Genomic DNA, 21,668 nt, shown 5'->3' on the forward strand with positions numbered 1-21,668 from the left:
AGGACTCCTAACACTTGAACGTGCGGTAATAATCTGAAGATGGCTGCCAGAGGAGGGGCTTAGGCAGAGGGCAGTCATTGGCTGGGGGCAGTATGACCCAGAGACCAGTGATTGGTTATTAGGAAAAAGACAGTTCAGAAACGAAACTGAAACTGATTTTTTCTTTACCGAGGAATCCCAGCCTGATGACGGGGAATATTCATGAGCATGTGAATCCATGCCAGACCCCATGCTGGACAACTAGGTTTAAAACCGGTTAAAAACAAAACAGCTAGAGAAGGTGGGAAGAAGCCTTCTATGAACATTGTACTGGTGGCCTGTTAGCATAGGAGACAATGAGCAACAATGGGAGATGCTGGGAGAGGAATCTCAAGCTTTGTAACTTTGGTTAAGGCCCTCATTTGATCCAATAGCTTCCAAGCATTCCAATGTCAAGGGGTCATGATAGTGCACTATTTAGATGAAACAAATTAGATCGAAACTGCACACACAAACTGGTTCATTTACCCAGATCGAGCAAGACTGTCTGAAACAAGGAAAGTTTCATCAATTGAGTGCAAGGGGAGGTATCCGTTCCCATACATGCCACGTGGAGTCTATGCTGGTAAGAATTGTCATCAACCCTTCATCCATATATCATTTTCTTATGGTTTATCGTCCCCACTTCCTGTTTTGTGGATCTGTTGTAAAATTTTTGTTTTACACAATAAACTTTTTTCTATAAAAAAAATGTTTAAAAACGATTAGAAAAATCTTTCTTTGATACCATATCGGAATTGGTTTTGTTTTATAAAATTGTACTGTGGGATTTTAACCTCTGGGCAGATATTACTGTAAATTCTACTGCCACCTAATTTTTACCTGGTATGGAAAGCCTATTGCTGCAACAACTGGTGGTGGGTCCTACTCATACTAAAGGGCACACTTTGGGCCTTCTCTTCGTGCCTGCGTAACTACTGCAGGTTTTTCCTTGTCAAGCTAGGGTGTGGTCAGATCGTCATGCGGCTGGCTCCTTTTCAGCTCATCTCCTCTGTGCCGTCACACCATGCCAGTTAAGAGATTAAAACAATCTTCAGAGAAACTGGCGGTCAGTAGAACAGACTCATTTGGCTATTCAAATTACTTCAAACTACCAGGCGGTGTCAAACGATCCTTCCCCTGGACCCTTACCCATCTCATGTACTGCAGTGGCTGACCATTTAGCACCTTTGCAATGGACTGAAAAGCCCACTCGCCCTTCTACCGAGGTACACTCGTTTCGTTGAGCAGTTCGTCAGGCTGAACGTAAATGGAGAACCTGCTACCATCCGCTCTTGAAAGATGATGTCAAGGAACAGTTTGCTTGGTATAACAAAGCTCTGAAAGCAGCTAGACGGGTATCCGGTCATCGCATCAACAACCAAAGCATCGACAGCCATACCATCTAAAACAAAATAAAAGCATCTTTAAAAAAAAGCATCTAATGCTTTTTTTTCAAAGGTAAAGGGTTTACTTTAATAAAAATGGGGGCTGAGGGGGAACCCCCCCCATTAAATATATATATTTATATATTTTTTTGAATGCATTAGATGCTTTTTTTTTTAGATGGTATGGCATTAGATGCTTTGGCTGTCGATGGAATGACTAAACTGCTTAACGTTCTTACTTTACCATTAGTATTCAGTCTGCGGTAAAAATTCCAAACACACTCTTTCAAAGAACGATCAGATTCTGGAAGAGCTTCCATAGGTCCAGGGTTTCAGACTCTGGGATAATGTGTTCCATTTTTTCACAAATAAACTGAGACGATAACAGCAAACATTGCTTGTTTATTTACTGGCGCCTCCAAGACCATTGGCACAGATCTGGCGCTACAGGATAATTTGGATCATCTGGTTTTTACCGCTTTTCAGCTCACTAGCTGTTCAGAGATAATCTGGATTGTAGCATTTTCGAAATCTGCATCGCGGCTTGATGATGTCGCCCCACGATTTGATAAGTCTATTGTCATTAGTATTGGTGACATAATAGCGGAAGTGATCAATTCCTCAATTGCCATCGGTCCTATCCCAGCAGCTCTTAAGCAAGCCCTTGCAATTCTGCTATTGAAGAAAACCTTCCTTAGATGCGTCGATTTTCTCCAATTATCAACCTCTCTCCGTACTTTCCATTTTTATCCAAGTAATGGAGGCAGTCGTTACTCCTCAATTGAGATCTTTGAGAACCACCATATTCTGGATCCCCGTCAAATGGATTTCTGCCCCCTTAGTGGGGACAGAATGAGTTCTAGTCTATGTACGGACGTCTGGACTATGGTCAAGGCAGTACGACAGGTCTTATTTTATTGGACCGTTCCGCCGCTTTTGATCCCATCGACATTGCCTCATCTAGATTATGGACTTCTGGCTTCTCCGGGTCATTCCTGGCATGGTTCCAAGCTTTTTGGACATCACATACACAAATGGTTGCTCTCTCTTCATTTAGATCTTCACCTAGAACTGTCACTTAGGGAGTTCCGCAGGGATCTGCCCTTTTCAATGTATATATTCAGTCACTGGCAGCCCTTATTCACTCCTTTGTGTTTAATTTTTTCTCTTATGCAGATGACACCCAAATCTTGTTCATGCTTGACCTGGATCAGGCATAAACTGCCGTACCACTGAAATCCTGTCTAGAAGCGGTCAATGACTGCATAGGCTCTAATTGGTTAAAACTAAATGGCGAAAAGACAGAGGTTTTGATTATTGGCTCTTCTGTTTCTTCCGAATGCTGGACCTCAGATTCTTTGTCGGTATCGTTGGGCCCTCTTCCTATTCCAGCAAAAACAGTTAAGAACCTGGGAATAACAATTTCGGCCTCACTGCTGTGGAAACTCAATCAATGCCATCTGTAGCTTGGGTTTCCTTAAATAAAAACAACTCAGGAAAATTCTACCTTTCATTATAGAGGATTTCTGTGCTCAAGTGGTAGCACCCTGCCTTAATGGCAGTCTTGACTACTAGAACGCTGACCATCTTTCTCAGTCGGCTCATTTACTTTATCGCTTACAGTTCTGCACAATGCAGCAGTTCATTTGGTTAAGGGCATTCCCTACGGTCATCATGTTTCTGCAGCCCAGCGAGAACTACACTGGCAGCCTGTGCTGGCTCAGATTAATTTGAAGGCCTTATGCATGATCCACCGGGCGTTAAATAAGAAAGGCTGTCAATCCACAGAGGAGAACATTCGGTTACACTGCCAAGGGCGCTCACATCGCTCTGCTGATACAGTGTTATAGGAGGTGCCTGCCTACCAGCACAAACAGATTGGAGGTTGGGCGTTTTCTATTGCTGGCCAGAAACTTTGGAACGCTCTGCCTTTAACTCTTTGTTCTACTCAAGACTTTGGTCTTTTCAAACGTAGTCTAAAAGCTCATTTGATTGCCTAAAATGTGTTAATCTGTTCCTGTGCATCAGTACAGCACAATGATGCCTTCGGGGACAGTTGTGCTTTATAAATGCTTTGATCGATGCGTGGAGAGGCCTCTTGGCTCTAGCGTTACACTTGGGACTGTAGACAGCTTGGGTGGCCCGAGGAGGTTAACATACTGAAAAATATTTTGTCTAAATAACCAGGAGGCAAGATCGACCCATAAATCGGAGGTCAACAGAAAGAGTTCTGCAAGGAAGGAAACATGACCAATACTGAAGGTGGGGTTGATAAACTGGGGGTTCCAGAAAGAAAAGCCTCAGTGGACTGGAAAAAGCATCTTGAATAGGATATATGTTTTCCACATGGTGCCAACACAGTGACCAAACTGCCAGACTAGGTTCATAGGTTCGAGTCCCAGCAGAATGCAGGCCGTCATATTTTGGAGTCTCTGCAGTTGACCAATGTCTTGTTTGGAAGGCGCATTACATTATAATAGTCTGCCATCCCCGAAAAAAACGAGGGAAGGACAGGTACTTCTGAATGCATTTCATGGATCTAGAGATAAGCGTTGCCCCCAGAGTCCTTCCTCGGCCCACACTACAAGTAAAGCACTAGCAACCATAAAGGTGAAACAGGCACAGCCCGACAGACATACTCTCCTTCTCTATTTTGGCAACTTGGGCAGAGGGCAGACCAAACAACAAAAGGACTGTGGTACCCAAGTAAAAGAAAGTCCAACCAAGGATCTACAGAAATAGGACATTTTAATTAAAAAGATTACACTAATTAAAACACTACAACCAACCTTGTAGAGGAAGAGACAGAAGGAAGACGTGTGACACTTAGGTCTAGAAACAGGGGTGCACAGGCAATGATTTAGGCAACAATCTCAAATTTCTTGAAAAAGGTTGAGAGTGGAGGTCTTCCAAGTCACTAGGGTCCTTAGGCGGGCAATGCGGACAGGACCTTACAAAAACCTGCATTTGCTGGTCTTTAGAGCTCGATAGCATCAGACATGGCTTCTAGGTGCTTTACTGCAATTAAGGAGAGGTCAAAATCAGGCGAGTAAGCATCGAGACTATTAGAAACAGAGGACTCTGGGGGTGGAGGGGATTGAGTGAATGGCATGCAGTGGGTCGAGTCAGCATTCTAGACGATGATTCAACTAGATGAAGTTGGCGGTGAGTCAGTTGCTTCGACAGTGTTAAGACAATTGGCTTTAATGAGTCGGGTTGGCGCGAAAATGAGGGGGTGGGAGTGAGGATCCCCGTGAAGCGAGCCCGCTTTGCAACATTCTCACTAGGGGTGGCAAAAAGCAGGACCATATAGGGAGAGGCCCCCCCCTCATGGGGACAAGGACTCCCGGTGGTTGATGGAACTCCCTAACCCTCTTGGCCCTTGAATCTATGAAATTTATAAAGTCGCTGTGAAACAATCTGAAAGCACTACTTTATGGTATTGTAATACTCATTCCTTTCTTCCTATAAATATTGATAGCACCCAGGTCAAGAAGACTGAAATGCACACAGTCTGCTCTCAAATCATCTTCCAGGAGTACTGTGAAGAAGATTGATGGAGTTATGCAAACTACCCCTTTGGCAACTGCAAAAGGTACTGGGAAGAGATGGCCTCAAGGAGGAAGGAAGAATACACAATGGCCACAAAGAACTGACATTCTGCAGAGGAGGAAGCAGCTGAAATAAAAATAGAGAAAGGAGCCAATGGGAAGCGAAGCAAGCGTCAAGCCTGGCAGACCCGGAAAGTTCCAATCTGGGAGCAAGTAGTTACATTGGGGAAGCGAACTTCCAGGCGGGAGGACGCCGACAGCAGATTGCAGGAGTCCTTGGCATGCCGACCAAGAGCAGGCCTGACTGGAAGCTGGAAACCGAATGACGGTAGCGTGAACTCGGGGAGGTGGTCCAAGCGGTACATTAACTGCACCAAGACCGCCGGACCGGGGACCCTGTGGAGCCAAAGCACGGCAGCAGGGAGCAGACAGAAGCTGAGAGAACGTTCAATGGGAACGCATCAACCAAACACCGTAGGAAGAACCGGTGACCTGGCTGCAACACCGAAGTAACAGTAGTCACAGGAGACCCAGTAGGGGTTTGGAGAAGGTTGCTGAAGCTCAAGACGACATCGATAGTAATCTCCCTCGTCTCCAGAGTTGGGATATAAGTATGCAATGTGAAGATTACACAATTAGTGATCCTACTCACCTCTGTTGTCGTACAGTGACAGAAGAACATATTGTGAGTACTCTCTCTCAACTATCACCAAAAGAGACATTCAGGCTAAAGAGGGGCTCCCTTGATTATGGGAAATTTTACAAATTTACCAGGTGAACAGTACAAAATAACCAGAGATCTAGAGATCTAGATTGCGGTGCCTGGTAAGACCAAGAAATTCATTTATTGATGTAGCCTTAATCGCCCTTTTCGACTGCATGAAATCTTTGAATACACAATCTGGTGCTTAATTCTTAACAAAAAGTTTGGATTGATCGACAAGTTTTGTAAAATGAAGAACCATAAAGAAATGGTAACTAAGGGCCAGGGGGCTGCAGATGGGTAACTGGGGTATCCCCTCGTTAAAACAAAAGCTTAAAATGGGGGTGTGGGGGAACGGTACACATCTACAGGACAAGGGGGAAGAACAGAAAGGAGGAGAAAGGGTTAAGAGGGCAGGAGTGCAACAAAACCTACATTTCAGGGGGGCTAACTGGTTGTGGGCAGGGCCACTTTAGAAACTGGGCAGGGCAAACTTAGATGATCGGTCCCCTCTCTTCTACCCCAAAGGTTGTCGGGCGGGGAGCCCAAATATCCCATCTCCCTTCCCCCACCCATCCCTCTCCTACCAACCACCACACCCCATCTCCCACCCTGTACCTGCCAGAATCGGTTCCACACACACACACACAATATTCACCAATTTAAACATCCCATTGACCAAACATTCGCTCATTTACATGCACACCCAGCCCCCATCCATCATACATTCACTCACACTTTACATACACTCCTTGCACGCATGTATACATACATACATACATACATAATGAGCTAACATGCAACACCCTTTCACACTGCTAGCTCCAGAAAAGACTTCCCTCGCTTCTCTGCTTATCAAAAAGCAAGTGTTCATCAGCTCCCTCCCCTCGAATTTGAAAGAACACAAAACGCTGTTATATGTACGCTTGCATCCGTGGGGAGGGGGCTGATGTTTGCATTTCATTTTTGTTAGGCAGTGATGCAATGGAAGCCTTTTCTGAAACTAGCAGCTTTAAAGATTTGCTTTGTTTGTGCAAATAAAGGTTTCTGCGCGAACACAGTAACACGTTAAAGCCGCCGGTTTTATGAAACGTTTCCCAAAAGTCCTGCCCCTTAGCTCAAACTTGGCCGGGGGCCTTATGGGACGGACTGAAACCCAGCAAGCTCAATGGCGTTGCGCACCTGTACGAGAGTACCTGGAGGGGATTATACCACACCCCTGTCAAATGGCTTGAAAAAAAAAAAAACTCGTGAATGGAAAATATGCACAAAAGGATGAGAAGGAATACAGGACACAATGATGAAAGCACAGTTGTGGTAAAAAATAAAAAAAATAAAAGGAATTCAAACAATGAAAAAAAAATATGTCTAAATGTTTGTGTTCTTGTCTAGAGTATGTCCGTTTTTATTGCTGCATTAACATTGTCCAGGAAGGAACAATCTTGTCCTAATGGAAAAAGGTTGTAACTGATTTAGTAGGGTGAAGGATGGCTTAATGGTTGCTGTTATACTGATGTATAGTGTATCAATTATACTGTTCAAAGAATTCATTTTTGTATTGTTCTGTACCTTTAACTTGAAAATATTAAATAAAGATTAAAAAAAGAAATAAAAAAAATATTTTCAACTTGCACCACAGTTTTTGAAGTAAAACCCCTTGAACGTGAAAGGGCTTGCATGACTTGCCCTAGTAGTGAATAAGCCCCAGCCCCCACGCACAGATTCTCCATCTTGTAAATAGCTGCCCATGGCCAGCAGAGGTCTCACTCAGGATGATCAGTAGTGCATCTGGGCCTTCCAATAAAGGCCACCTCAGTGTGATAAACAGGTTCAGTATACAGTTACCTGGGATCTGGGTGGGCTCCCTCTCCACAGCCGGGTCCTTCATTTGTAGGAAGTTTCATTAGCTCTTCCTCGCTTGCTTTTCTCAGATTACTCTTCGCTGTTCATGTGCCCGTCACCCCGCCCCACTCATCCGCTCCCTCTCCCCGCTCACCTGTACGATACAACGCTTCACGGAGGATCTAGCCATACACCGGCCCCAATGGTACACACTGACCGACACATGGGCCAAGACAGGAGATCGAGGGAAATCCTTGCAACAATCAAAAGGGACAACATCCACATGCCTTGGAGGCCCTGATGGGAACGCTTCAAGTTCTCGAACTGAACATAAAAAGGTGGTCTAAACACTTTGGAACGCTTAATCTGGTTAACTACCTAAAATATACCTACTGCAACACAGCATTAATAACAGATATGCTACAAGAAACGCATTTGGACACAATCGAATTTACCAAACAGAAAAGGAGTTGGATGTTCTATACTACCAACAATAAGAAGGAAAAGCTAGGTGGTGTCTGGCAGAGGGACTCCAAGGACCTCCCTTGTTTTTTGCATATTTAAGTAACTTTGGGTCTCACCCTAAGTTACTGGGGGAATCCAGACGTGGACTCCTTGTTCACTATTCTTAGAGAGGCACAGCTCCACCCTACTGATGAGGTCCAACCAGACCGAAACACGTGTCTGGGGTTTCTGTTGGTACTCTTGTTCAGACGAGAATTGCTTAGCATTTCGGTGCTAGACTGCCCTAGGGAAGGAAAAAAACAGATATGTTTTCGATATTTCTCCTCTGTGAAAGATGGTGAGCTAAAAACTCTGGGTAAGTCGCTCGTACCGGGACTAATGTCAGGCAGAGGGACTCCCAGGGCGCCCCCCCCCCTTTGTTTTTGGTCTACTCAAGCCATGCCAGCAGGTTCAAGATACCATGCAGAGGGAAAACAACATTGCAAACATGACCCTCAAATAGGTGCATGCACCTTCTACTGACCAACCCAAGGTTTCGGACACATTATCAAGTTCCTTCATGAAACCCCAGATGCAAACTGGATTTGGTGGGGATTTAAACTGACCCATAGATCCACATTTGGACCCGAGTCCAAGATGCAGATTGCCAAGTCGGGCATTCACAAAAAAAGGCAGCCTTTTTCAAGTCTCCATAGATGGTTGATAGTTGGCAGGTGATCAACTCACTTAGGGTAGGGTTTCGCTTTTTTTCCAAATCTGAAAATTCTAAGTCATGGCTATATTGAACGTTTTCCATTAAGGACCTGGGTGTTTGATGCAAGCAGATATTAGTACAAGGACTATCTGACAACGCCTCAGTATGGGCAGTGTTTGTTGCCTTCCACAGGAGGTGCAATAAATGGGAATTGGATGCCTCACTACTAAAAACCCCAGAGTTCAAGGGTCTGATTGAAACACTTTCAGGACTTTTACATGGACGAACACAAATCTAAAGTCTACTCAGGGTATAATGTGGGTCACATAAAAGGCATCAGAAAATCTATTTGGCTTAGATGTCAAGAAAGAGTAATAACCAAACTGTTAGAGGAAAGAATGAAAACTAGAGAGATCACACTGGCTTTGGGAAGGCGGATACACTACAAAAGGTTAAGCTCAATACCCTTCCACACATCAGACCAAGTTCAAACATCTAAATGCAATCTCCGCAGGATACGCGACAGCTAAAAAGAGTACAATACATCTACATACAATCTTTGCAGGATACGCAACAGCTCAAAATACATCTACATACAACCTCCGCACGATACGCGACAGCTAAAAAGGGTATGGCACATCTACATACAATCTCAGCAGGAAACGTGACAGCTAAAAAGTGTAAGGTGGAAGTGTCAATGTTCGACACTCAGGGCATGCCACAAATAGAATCAAACAAGCATTTGCAAAGGCAACAGTTTTGGCTTGTGTATAAGCACTAGGCATTTGCCAGACACTGCTATTCGATGCCCAGGTACTCGCACCATTTTGCACCTGTTACCACCAATGGCCAGTTGATAACACTACGACTGTGCCTAGCAAGTGACTTTCTCATGCATAGACAAAAGCCCAAACTGTTGGCACGGCCAATGTTGGTTTCTTCGTCTCGTTACTAGACTGGTAAAGCTGCAGAACATGCAGCACTGTGAAGGGTGTCATGTATCCAGCTACCTGGACAAAAACAATTTAAGTTAGCTCATTGAAACTAAGCCAAGGATCAGCAACGCAGAAATGAGACGGACAAGAAAAAGGGATAAAACATGAAGCGCACCTTGCTAGGATGCAAATCAAATCATTAAAACGACGATAACAGGAAATGAGTGTGAAGTGTCGTCTTGTTGGACTCAATTATAGGAAGGATAAGAAAAATAGGATTATGCAGCGAACAAGCACAGACCGCTCACCAAGATACATTCACTCAACTGCTTCCTCGGATTAAAACTGCACATCAGAAAAGATAACAAAAAGGACTTTCGGGGGACAGAAAAACTGTTTTACCTCCCACGTATAGTACACAGATGTGCCATGTGTATGATGTCCCAGTGCTGTGCCCTTGCCTGAAAGAGTAGACACTGAAGAGCCCAAGGTTCCTTCCGATTACACCCCACCTCACAGCACCGAGGGAGTCTTTGATGCTGCAGGCTCATTTCTGTATTATGGATAACTGGGTGACCATGAAAGAACACAGTCCCATGTAAGGATGGCCTTCACTATGTGGGTTCTGTCCGGCCAATGTACCTAGAGTGGTCAGTCGGCACTGCCAACCAATCTCTGGGAGTATTCAGGCATGGTGGCACCTGGTTCTGCTTAGACAGTTTCTGGGTTCTTTGGGGAATAACCAGCATAAATACCACCTCTTTCTAGCCACTTACATTTGCTTCACTTGCACGGCTAGATTGACAGGCGGCATCGGGGTGAATGCAGATCGCTTTGGAAAACAGCGGTTTACGAGGCAACCTGTCACTGAACTGGACGCACACAACTGCTTAATCGCCAGAGCAAGCCGATGTTGTATAACTAGAGAAGTGTGAGCCGTAGTATGCATGGTTGTTTTGTGGGTCTGTGGGACCTGACCGCGGGAGGGGGTAATGGATATAGACATATAATGCAATTAGTATTTTATACTGTGCCAGTGGTTTTCTAGCACCAAGGCGTGTCTGCAGGTTTGGCATACAGATTGCATCAAGATAAGGATTGGGGTTGGGAGAGGTGAAGTAAGAGGGACAAGTAGGAACAGACACAGACCTTTGCAAGAATAATTAAAACATACAGGGAGCGAGTGTATAGGGTGTAAGCACGTTAACCTCACATGTGCTGTTTTGGGCTGAGTGGAGTGAAGAGGAGTAAACATATAACATGGTACACAATGACTGGTGCGACTAAGGCTGTGTGGCAGAATATTGCTACAAGTAACAAATAGGTGTTCATTTGTTGGGTTGAGTGGTGGGTTTGAAAGGGATTTAAGTGTTGCCTTGAACAATGGAGGCGTGTTTGGGTACAGCAATGGATAGTGCCCCAAACGTATCCTCTATTGATTAACTCTGGGGCTGCCGAGACTTTGACGGTCAGCAATGGCAGAGACTAGATGCAGGAGAGTAAAAATGTGAGTGCAGGAAGGCGAGATAGAAAGTGGCAAGGAAAAGGAGGAGGTTGAGAAGGCTCAAAATCCACACGCCAAGCTTACCTACCCCCACTGTCAAAAAGAAACAGGTCATTAGCATGGCCTTGTCTGTCTGGCTGAAACTTTGCAAAGTGAATGCTCTTGGGGTGTGAATTTTCGAGTATGCTATAAAGGGGCAAGAAGCAGGGCAGTTTTCAGTTCCAAAGAGGAGAATATTGGATTGAACCATCACTGAAATTCCTCTACAACGCCCCACAGGAAAGGTCCCAAAACCTCAGGCAAGAGAAATTGTGACGTGGGCAGCGAATACACGTCACAAACTCTTTAAAAACAAAAGCTGCATTACAATAAAACCTATCAAAACAGTAAAATATGTGCTCCAAAATGGAACTGAGGACCAGTCACTTGTCCAGCAGCAGGACAAACGGGAATGTTGGCAGTAGATCGACAACCTCTATCAAGCAGGAATGCTCAGTCTTAAAAAAAAAACAGAATAGCAAACCCTGCTAGTCAACCACAAACCTTAGCTACCACAATCCTTATACCCAAGCTGGGCTCCATCAAGTTCGTCTACAATGGTTCATCCCCTAAATATGATAAATACAATTAGGGAGACAGATTTGATCTACTCAAGCATATGCCACGTTACAATGACACACCAGACACCTCGCACAAAATGTATCAATTGCAATTTAAGGTTCCAAAACAATATATTGTGTATAATATTTGGAATTTTGCAACAAAGGTTAGGATGGAGTACGATATTACAACAATGTCGAGTGGAGGGGAGAGGACAGTAAGTAGATGCAAGGATAGATAGTATGGTGTCAGGCAACTATTTGGCCTAATCAGAAAAAGTGAACCTCATGCGATTGGTAACATGTCTTCTAGAGACATTGGTGGAACACGTTAAACCTTATTGTCTTTATAAAGCATGTATGCCCATCCACCAAGCGTTCTGGGCAACCGATCTTCCTCAGGGCTGTTTGCGTCATGATCATTATTACAATAGATGGTATCATGTGGCACAGCGATAAAAACGATTCATTGCCAAAGTTGTGCAATTATTAACAAAAAGACAATTATAACGAAAAACACAGACAGAGAAAGAACAGCACAATCAATTGATAACATTGCTGTACTTACACATGAGCCATAGCATTAGATTGGGGTCATCATCTAAATCACTGATCCATAATTCACTTGGGATTAACCTCTAGCACTTCTCCACCTTCCGCCGTCCCTTCACTCTCTGTACTTGCACACTCCGAATGTTCACAAGGCTTAGTAAGACCGCTTCTGCCTTTGATTCTGCATTGTTATTTTATTCCATTGTCTTGTTTTGTTCCCTTGTTCCATACCCTTTGCCCTAAAGTAGTGTTTTAACCATAGGCGTGGGACTTTCGGCATGCAGTTAGTCGGGTGATAGCGGATTGACCCAACTGGTGATTTTAAGTTGGGTGTCTGACTCAAGTGGGATGCATTGGAACCACTGGGTGGGATGAGAACCACGTTCTTATAAATCACCTTTTGTGTTACAATTGTGTGCAGATTAAATTGAAGTGTCTTGGATGGTTGGTTTGTATGAACCAGCCCATAGCTGAACGACCGCTTCTCACAAACCTGTAGATGGACAAGCAGACTTTGAAGCAAACCGATGTACACATAATGAACATGGTGCAAATTGAAAAGAGGCTCGCCTTGAGACGCCTGTGGGCTGAAGGGGAGTTTCTCGCTTGACTGATAGCTGGCATATAATTCAATTGTATTGAAGGATTTCGCCTTTTAGACGAGAAGGCAGGTGCCCCCTTGATAAACTGGTTGCATGCTGGGGAGTATATGTACATAAGTATAGATGCATCAGTATCGATTGCTCATATTGGCATGCATGTACATTGGCATTATAGAGGTTGCTTACCTCGGACGCTACGCGGGGAAAAGTCTGTCAGCTCGCCCCACACTATGTAAATATGCATGTACCGAACAGTACGCCAAACGTTGGAGCGCTATTTAGGATTCTGCTTTGATAGACTGAAAAAGAGGCAGTATCCAATGAAAAGGAGGCAGTATCCAATGAAAAAGAGGCAGTATCCAATGAAAAAGAGGCAGTATCCAATGAAAAAGAGGCAGTATCCAATGAAAAAGAGGCAGTATCCTAGTTAATAAGCTATCAGTAGGTTGCGGTTAGTGGTAGATCGAAGAAAGTGTGATCACTTACCGTGATTTTATGGTCGAGTGTGCATTGATGTCTTGAAGGTGTCCCGGAGAGTAACGTGGTATGATAGCTGCAAGGAAGCCGCTCCGGTTGCCTTGCAACGTCAATAAATACAATGTGAAGGACTAGCGAGACGGTTGGCTACACTTCGCTGAATGCACAGCGCCATTTTATCCAGTTTCCAGAATTCTTGATTCTAATTGCCTCATGCCCAAGCGTGTGCTCAACCACAATATAGGTGAGAGGTAGGCAAACTCAATAAGTGCCCAATATGACTTGAATATATTTAACCAATGTGAAAGCATCTTTGCATGTATGCTATTGGATTACGGGCCGAGTTGCGAGTTTGCCGATGGCCCTAGTTGAACAAGGGCTTGAAAAGACACCATGGAGGGCTTGTAGACCAGAAAAACTGACCCAAGGGTGAAGAGAAAACAAGGTTACTTCATGGTATTGATGTGTGCCTGACCATACAGGCTCACATGATTAAGAGCATAGTAAGTGTGCACTGACTTGCAGAGAGTAATTCATTTGCCAGTGTGCCTGTAATGTTGGTGTCCTGTTGCTACATTATGGTTTACAGCCTTAGAATCCTCGATCCTTTGCACACAGACCAGACTAACTAACCAGAGAGGAAAACCTTTTATTGGTCAGAATGGTTCCCGTCGGGCATAAAGTACATCCATGATCTTATAGAAGGGGGAAACTGGATCTCATACACACAACTTCTCATATCAATCTCATAACATGGCGGATTGTACAGTCGCTGAATACAGGAAACTGAAAACTATTGTGTCAAATTGTCTTGAAGTGCCTGAACTAAAAAAAACTCAAAATGTCGCCTGTTCGGCACTACAAACAAACATTTTCAAGTGCTTTTCATCCAGCGGCCATGTTATATGGATTCTTGAAGGCTTGCCGAAAGGAGGATCTAAGATTGCCAATCGTCTGGGCAGAAGAGCTAGGAGAGGACATTGATCAAAAATGTTGGCAACGTTGTTGCGAGAATACCCATTTGATGAGTTTGGACTGGGGCCTTAGGGCATCACAAACAAAAATTCTCTTTAGAACCTACTGGACACAAGCCAAGTTATTTAGGAGGCAACTCTCGGAGGACGATCTCTGCTGGAAGTGCAAAGGTGCATGTGGCTGGTTTGGCCCGAAAACAAAACATTTTTGGGAACATGTGAAAGATCAGGATTGGTTTTGAACTGTACAATCCCTTTTGATTTTAGGTGACACATCTCCGTTGGACGATTCTAACTTTGGAAAGAAAACTTGATTGCTCTGGGCGTGTATGATCGCCAAGAGGATGATACTGAGAATGTTGAAGTCAAGCAGCTCCTTTAACATCGACGAGTGGGTGGAAGAACTACTCACTATTTCCACTTACGAGAAGGCATTTACAAGAATTCAGAAGACGTTAATAAATGTTGGGACATTTGGGGAAGTTTCCTTGAGGTATATGGATGATGTATGCCTATTATTTGGACTGCAAGGTCTCTGGAATGTTAGTTATATTGCCAACATGGTTTACTCTTTCAATTCTTTGATTTGTTATATGATGCTCTATTAACTGATCGCAATCTATGAAGATGTAGTTATGTTTTGGTTCTTTAATCTTTGATCTATTTTCTTCATTTTCTTTCTGCTTCTTTCTCTTGGTATTTATGTGACCCGATATGTTATTGAGCTTGTTAACATTTATTAGATGCTTCTAGGTTGCTTGTTGATGTCATCTTTTCAATTGTTGTTATATTTTGTCTATTTGGAAAATAAAAACTTTAAATCTCAGAAGTGGTAAGTTACGCATTTGTGAAAGCCCAAAAGCAGGTGGAAGCCATGTCCTAGTTGCGGGACAGACTATTTTGGACTTATGACATTGCCAAAACTGTGGGCTCTCGCAAGTACCATCTGAGGTTAATCTGTAACAAATTGATGCAGATCTTGATCAAGTCTCAGGAATCGCCAGTGCTGTCTAAAGCTAGTACTGATAACCTTGGGGAAAGCTGAGAATGTGGTAACATAACCACGTACATTGGTTGGTTTGCTGAGTGTGTTTTTAGGCAATAGTAACTAGTTGCAATCAATTGTTTTGGCCTGGGTTGTGGCTATATTGATGTCTTGCGACCTGTATCCCCAGTCCTTAAATCTGTTGGCAATCGTATTCATCTCAGATGCGAGATCGCTCAAGTTACTGCAATTGCGTCTCAAGTGAGTGGCTCTTCAATTTGCAACATGTTCATTACGTCAGAGTTCGAAATTTAGGAGAGCTGGGAGCTATTTAGCTCCTGCTTGTAGCAGCAACAGTTCCCAGGAGTCCCGTTTGGCTCCCAAGGCCAACTTATGCTGAGCAAACACATCTATAGGTTTACTTGGAACAAACTCTAAATGCACATTAAGACACATTTATATGGCATTTAAAGCATGATGGATCATAAATAAAAGGACAACATGATACGTTTGCATCTTATGTGGAATTTAGATTTTGAGAACACTATGCACTAGGTTCTGGTTCTCATGTGGTAGCTCCTGGTCATTGTCTAATGCTGGATACCCAGTGCGACTCGCGTTGTTTTTGTTCAAACTCCCCATTAGCATTGCAGTTGACTGCTTCACTCCCAAACCTGAGCTTAATCAGTCATTTGCCATGTTAGACTGCATTACATTTGAATAAATATGGGACCATTTTTATGGAAGTTTGGATGGCTTGTACATTTTCTCTAATTAATTGTGTGTGTCTGGTGCATTTCCCCCGTTCTTTTTTTTTCTGTAACACTTTGTCTTGCAGTGGCATTGCAACTCACATATTTGTGCTGATTTTAACCATGCACACCTGCGTTAACCACACAAACGAGCATGCTTCCCTCATTCCATCAGCTGTTCCAAATCCATTAATATAATACAATGTTCACACACGTTGTCCAAATAAACCATAATTCAAGTAAACCGACGCAAGGCAACAACTACATACGTTTTTAATTCACGATGGAGCCGGCATACCTGCCTACATTTGTAGGCCAGGAACCCGGGACTGACTCCCCCACCCACCTGTTTTACAGAAAAGCAAATCCCCAACCCGATGTCAGAATGACCCATATCAGATGTATTGCAACTTCCCACTCCCTCTCTCCCCACTCCCTCTCTCCCTACTCCCTCTCTCCCTACTCCCTCTCTCCCTACTCCCTCTCTCCCTACTCCCTCTCTCCCCACTCCCTCCCTCCCTCCTGCATTGGGTCCATGCAGAATCTGCTGAATCACTGGTCGAGATGTAGGGGTCGAAAAAAAAAAAAACAATAAAAAAACACTTGGAGCTGCGCACCACCAACGAGCCCATATAGTGTGGGGACAAGGAAAATGTGGGCCGTTTCTGGGTCCCACCCGATTGGCGAAAAGGAGCAGTCTTTTTGTAGCCAATTGGATGGATGCTTGGACGGTACCCGGATACTACAGAGAAAACCCATAGACTCCATGGTTTTTGCCAGAGATGCTGAAAAAAAGCGTAAAACCCTGGAGTCTCCAGGGAAAACCCAGAGGTTAGCCAGGGATGGATGGAGATATTTTTAATAGTGGAAGCAGCTAATCTTGCCAGAAATGTAAATTATAAATCATAAAAAAGAGGGCCCAAACGTTCGTCATCCTGCTATTTATATACAGCTTCCAAGGACGGGATTGCTGAGAGATATTGGCGGGGCTATGGGCTTTGCAGCTCAGTACCGACAAGAGCGAAATGCATAAAGTAGCCGCATTCAAAACTACAAATAAAGGGCCTGAAGCCATAACATTAAGTAAACAAACAATGCTTTCTGAGCAGATCCAGCATGCGCCATTTTTGGCGCTGGGGTCAGGCATGCAAATCCGCTTCCTGCGGTTTGAATACAGCAGATTTAATAAAAAGGTGCTATAGGAAAATACCAACTGTAAAACTTTGACCCACACAATTAAACAGGTAGCAAAAGGCCAGTAATACAGAAAACAAAAAGCTGGAAGTAACGTCTCTTGCCTATCTGGGCGTTTGAATCAACAACGACAGAAATGAGGCCCCGAGAATCACCAACCTCAGAAATAAGGCAAAAAACCTGGCAAGCCAAGCAAATATTCTGTTAAGACGTCTCTGCAGATTCTCTATGGCCCAGTTGGTGGCATTTTACAGAACAAAGGTTATACCAATCTTAACGTATGGGGCAGAAACCTCTTTTCTTCAAATCGGCTAAAATTTGGCCAATACTAGAAGGAATATTTTGGAGGACGGTACTTCAACTGCCTAAAACCTTCTCTATCCAAATAATTTGGAAAGAACTGGCTCTAACATCGCCAAAAGCAATTTCAGAGTGGAAAGTTATTTCCTTCTACCGTAAATGCCTGGAAAAATAATCGTCGGGCGGTTATAAAGCCCTGAAAAAAGCCACTGAAGAACATACATAGCCGACACTCTTAGAATGGAAAATAACCTGTAACGCCATCTTAGTAAACTTGAATGAAACGGAAGAAACTCCATCTTAAGATCCGGATTGTGTGAAGAAAAAAAAATGTTCACATATGATTGGATTGAAACGCATGAGGAAATATACAAATATCATGGATACAAAGACTTCTGGTCTGACTCCTATAAATTAAACAGATTGACAAAATATCTGACTTTTTCCAAATTGGTTTTTGAGAACTACCTTGTAGAGACGATCATTATAGCAGAAGAGACAAAAATGAGACCAAGCATTGTAGATTGTGCCAAGATTTAAATGTTATAGAATCTTTGAAACATCTGACCCTTGAATGTCCGGCGTTCACAAACGAAAGACACTTCTATTTGGGTGAAATCTGGAAAGACTAACGCTTGAGAGAGCCAATCAACTGTCGCTCGAAGTATGTGATATATGCCATCATATGCACGTGCCAGCTCATCTACATTGGCAGTACCATTCGGGAATTACGTACGATAATTCGAGAACATCGATCAGGAATTGGCAGCCAAGACAAGAGTTTACCCATGGCCGAACATTTGCAAGTAAAACACCAAACGGAAGACAAAAAATCTCTCCGATTTATTGGGATTAAGAGAGTCACCCTAAATCAAAGAGGAGACAACCAAGAACTGAAACTCCGACAGGAGGAGGCGAGACTTATTTGCCTTTTCTGATCAATGGACTATGGTCTGAATTCACACAGTGAGATGGCATCTTTCCTTTAAAAAATTGAGAGTTGTTCCAAAATGAGGTCTTCATTTGTATACCGTTTTAAAAAATTTTTTAGGAATATGTGATATTTGTTCTAAAGTCTTTCCTCAGTTCGACCCAATGTTTGTGTTTTTCTCTATTATTCCGTTCTTTGTCATCAATGTATTTCTTATGGAATGACAAGAATATTCAGAAAGCAATGTGTATCCCTTCCGGTCTAACAAATCCCAATTTAGCGCAAGTTCACAGCACTACCATTTTCTAAAATGCAGCTTTCACAGGCCCAGCGCTACAGAGCTACCAATATTTTCAAGTGCAATTTACACACCTTCCGCTCAACTTGTATATTACATTTCACAGTGAACGCTATAACATAACGTTTGATTTTCCAATGCCTTTTCAGCATCCATGTAAGTATACCGCCCGTTATACATCTAAATTACATTTCATAGGGTACGCTACAACATAAAGTTTGATTTTCCAATGTCTCTTCAGCATTTATGCTAGTATATCCGGACGGTTCCCAAAATATGGCCGCCAAGTTTCCTAGCTAGTGGAAACCCAGGTAGGACCAATCCGTCTCCTGGGAGACATTTTTTAACAGAACCAAACAGTGGTGCCGGTCCCAACAACCGACGCGCAACGCAAGACGAGACATCCATTTCAGGTGCGCACCTGGCAAGGCAGGGATTCGTGTAAATACGACCACCCCTTGCACTGCAGGGATTAAGTGTATTTTTTGATACACTGTTAATTTACCACATTGCGCTCTTAGACACGCAAGGCAATCTGCCTACGAGTTGGTAAATGGATCACAGGAATTTGTATTATCTGTCAATTTATAACGCGGAACGACCAAGCAGATACCCCTTAGACAGCATCCATAGACACGTAATTAGAAGTTAAAGCAATGAGTGTCACCCATTATTATAAACGTGTAATGAGACAGCCTTACAAGAAGGCTAATAATTACAGCGTTTTGCCTCATTTTGAACACGAATAACTTTGAACTTATGGAATTTCTCGGCAATGAATGATGCAGTATTTTAGTAACTGCATCTTTGCAGCCACACAGTCACATCTAATGCATTTTAATGCACTGTGTTGACATGCAATCATAAACTATGATGAACCATCACATTACAATCTTAAGCACATGGCAATTAACTATGTGCAGTATCCCCCCTTTTTTACTAATACAACCTACAAGGTCTATTAAATCCTAGGTGGGATTAACACATGAATTAAGCAACCCAAATCTAAATTCGACAGAGAGAATGGTAAGATCCTCCCTATTCAAGAGGCAACCCATACTTACTGTAATTACCTAAATATCTACCCACATGCTTACAAACAATGCACTTGATAACAGCACAGCGCCTAACCGGTAATAAGCTGGCACTACTGTATTTCCCCCACTGGAACCTGCAAAAAGTAGCCACTGTAATCTACCTAAGTTTAACTAAATTTGAATTACTATAAGACTAATTTATTGTGGAATGTCAAAAACGGTCCTAAGTATTATGCCTTATTCATTTGTTTATTTTGTATTTATTTGTGATTTTCTCTTACAACCTTAATGACCCTCACTGACCCTCCCTGATCCGCCTCGCCCCCCTGAATCTCTGGTTTTTCTACTCATTATGAATGAGCGTACAAACTCATGTTTTCTTTACAATACTGTGATTCGCACAATTTTCGTACTATTTTTTCTACTTATACCCAATGCGGTTACTGTTATTTTTACTTTGGAATTTAATTTCGTTTTATTTACACTTTTGTCTAATGAATTAATCCACAGATATGCCCTGGTTGGAAAAAGACACAATAGTGTTGAAACACGTGTCACCACAAAGGGCCATGATTAAACCTTGGTTAAACCAATACAACAGATGTTTGTGTCTTAATGTATGACTTATGACGCAATAAATAGTGTGTAAGAAACTTATGTAAACCAATTGTCTGCAACGGAGTCGAGGAACTCCATGTCTCTGCAGTTTCCCACATCTATGTGACATTTTCTAAATGGAAATAAAACACTAATTTGGTCACGGGGGTCCAGAGTTGATATCCCTCAAAAGTTCCTCACCACTTCAATCTACCGCTTGAGAGAGATTTGACACTTGGTGGAGAACTCTGCTTGAAGGCGTGCAAATATGCAGAGACTTAAAACATCAAGGTTGATGAGAAACACTGAAGGGTCACAGACTTACTTTGATTTTCCCTAGTTGTACTGCATTAAGGGAGAACAGTTGATATTAATGTTCTGGGTCTGAACTGTTTAATGTTTTTTTTTTTTTTTTTTTTAAATGTTTTTTATCCTGACAAAACCTTAATAGAATTATAAAATAACACAATAGCCAAAGGTTTTCATTTTTGTAAACCAAAGTACTAAATCATTTTTTTAAAAAACACCTTTGCTGCACCTATCCGATCTCCAAACAAAATGGATAGCTTGTCGAAACGCGAACAGAGTACAGAGCCAATGAAATCATACGAACATCACTAACAAACTGCACATCCAATCAGGTACTGCTAACATCACATAAAACGAGATCAACACCCAGAGATAAGTACATGGAAATTGTCGATGAAAGCAGATCTATACTTCTTTTTTAATGTTAAATTACAATCACTAAAATATTTTTATTTAAGCTGAAAACAAGTAAATTATTTGGGAACATGAACATATAGCAGCCGGCATTTGGAAAGTAAAAATGGCTGTCATATTCTACACGCAATACAAATGCAAGGAAAGAGTGCAGAAGGGGTGTGGTTTTGGGTGGCACTAGGTGGGAATGGGAGAAAATGAAGGAAAGAAAATAAATTAAAATATCACATAAATGTCACTTACTAATGGCCGTTAAATGGGCGACACATAACCAAACAGCACCTACAGACCATGTATACATCTTCATATGTCCTCCATTTGAAAGGAGGACAGGCCCTCATCCGAGCTCCCCTTTAAAGCTCTTATTCTCGATATATTGTGATTTACATTGTATGAGTTCAGATGATTCATCTAAAACTCTGGACGCCTATTTAAGACAGATGAATGACATTCTAATTGAATTGCAAGTATCACAAGAAGACTTGGTCATTCGTCCGGCCTATGTCGAGAAAAAAAACTTAATGAAAGAGATTGGATGCAAACTATT

The 21,668-nt window shown here is 42.7% G+C and overlaps 1 protein-coding gene across 1 annotated transcript in view; it reads right to left on the reverse strand.

Moving 5' to 3' along the window:
• SELENOI (selenoprotein I) overlaps positions 1-21,668 on the reverse strand; it is a 330,991-nt gene that overhangs the window by 229,906 nt on the left and 79,417 nt on the right. The gene's annotated exons all lie outside the window — the stretch shown is intronic.

The sequence above is a fragment of the Ambystoma mexicanum genome, chromosome 4p (assembly GCF_040938575.1).
Source record: "Ambystoma mexicanum isolate Mex_15411 chromosome 4p, UKY_AmexF1_1, whole genome shotgun sequence".
Taxonomy (NCBI): Eukaryota; Metazoa; Chordata; class Amphibia; order Caudata; family Ambystomatidae; genus Ambystoma; species Ambystoma mexicanum.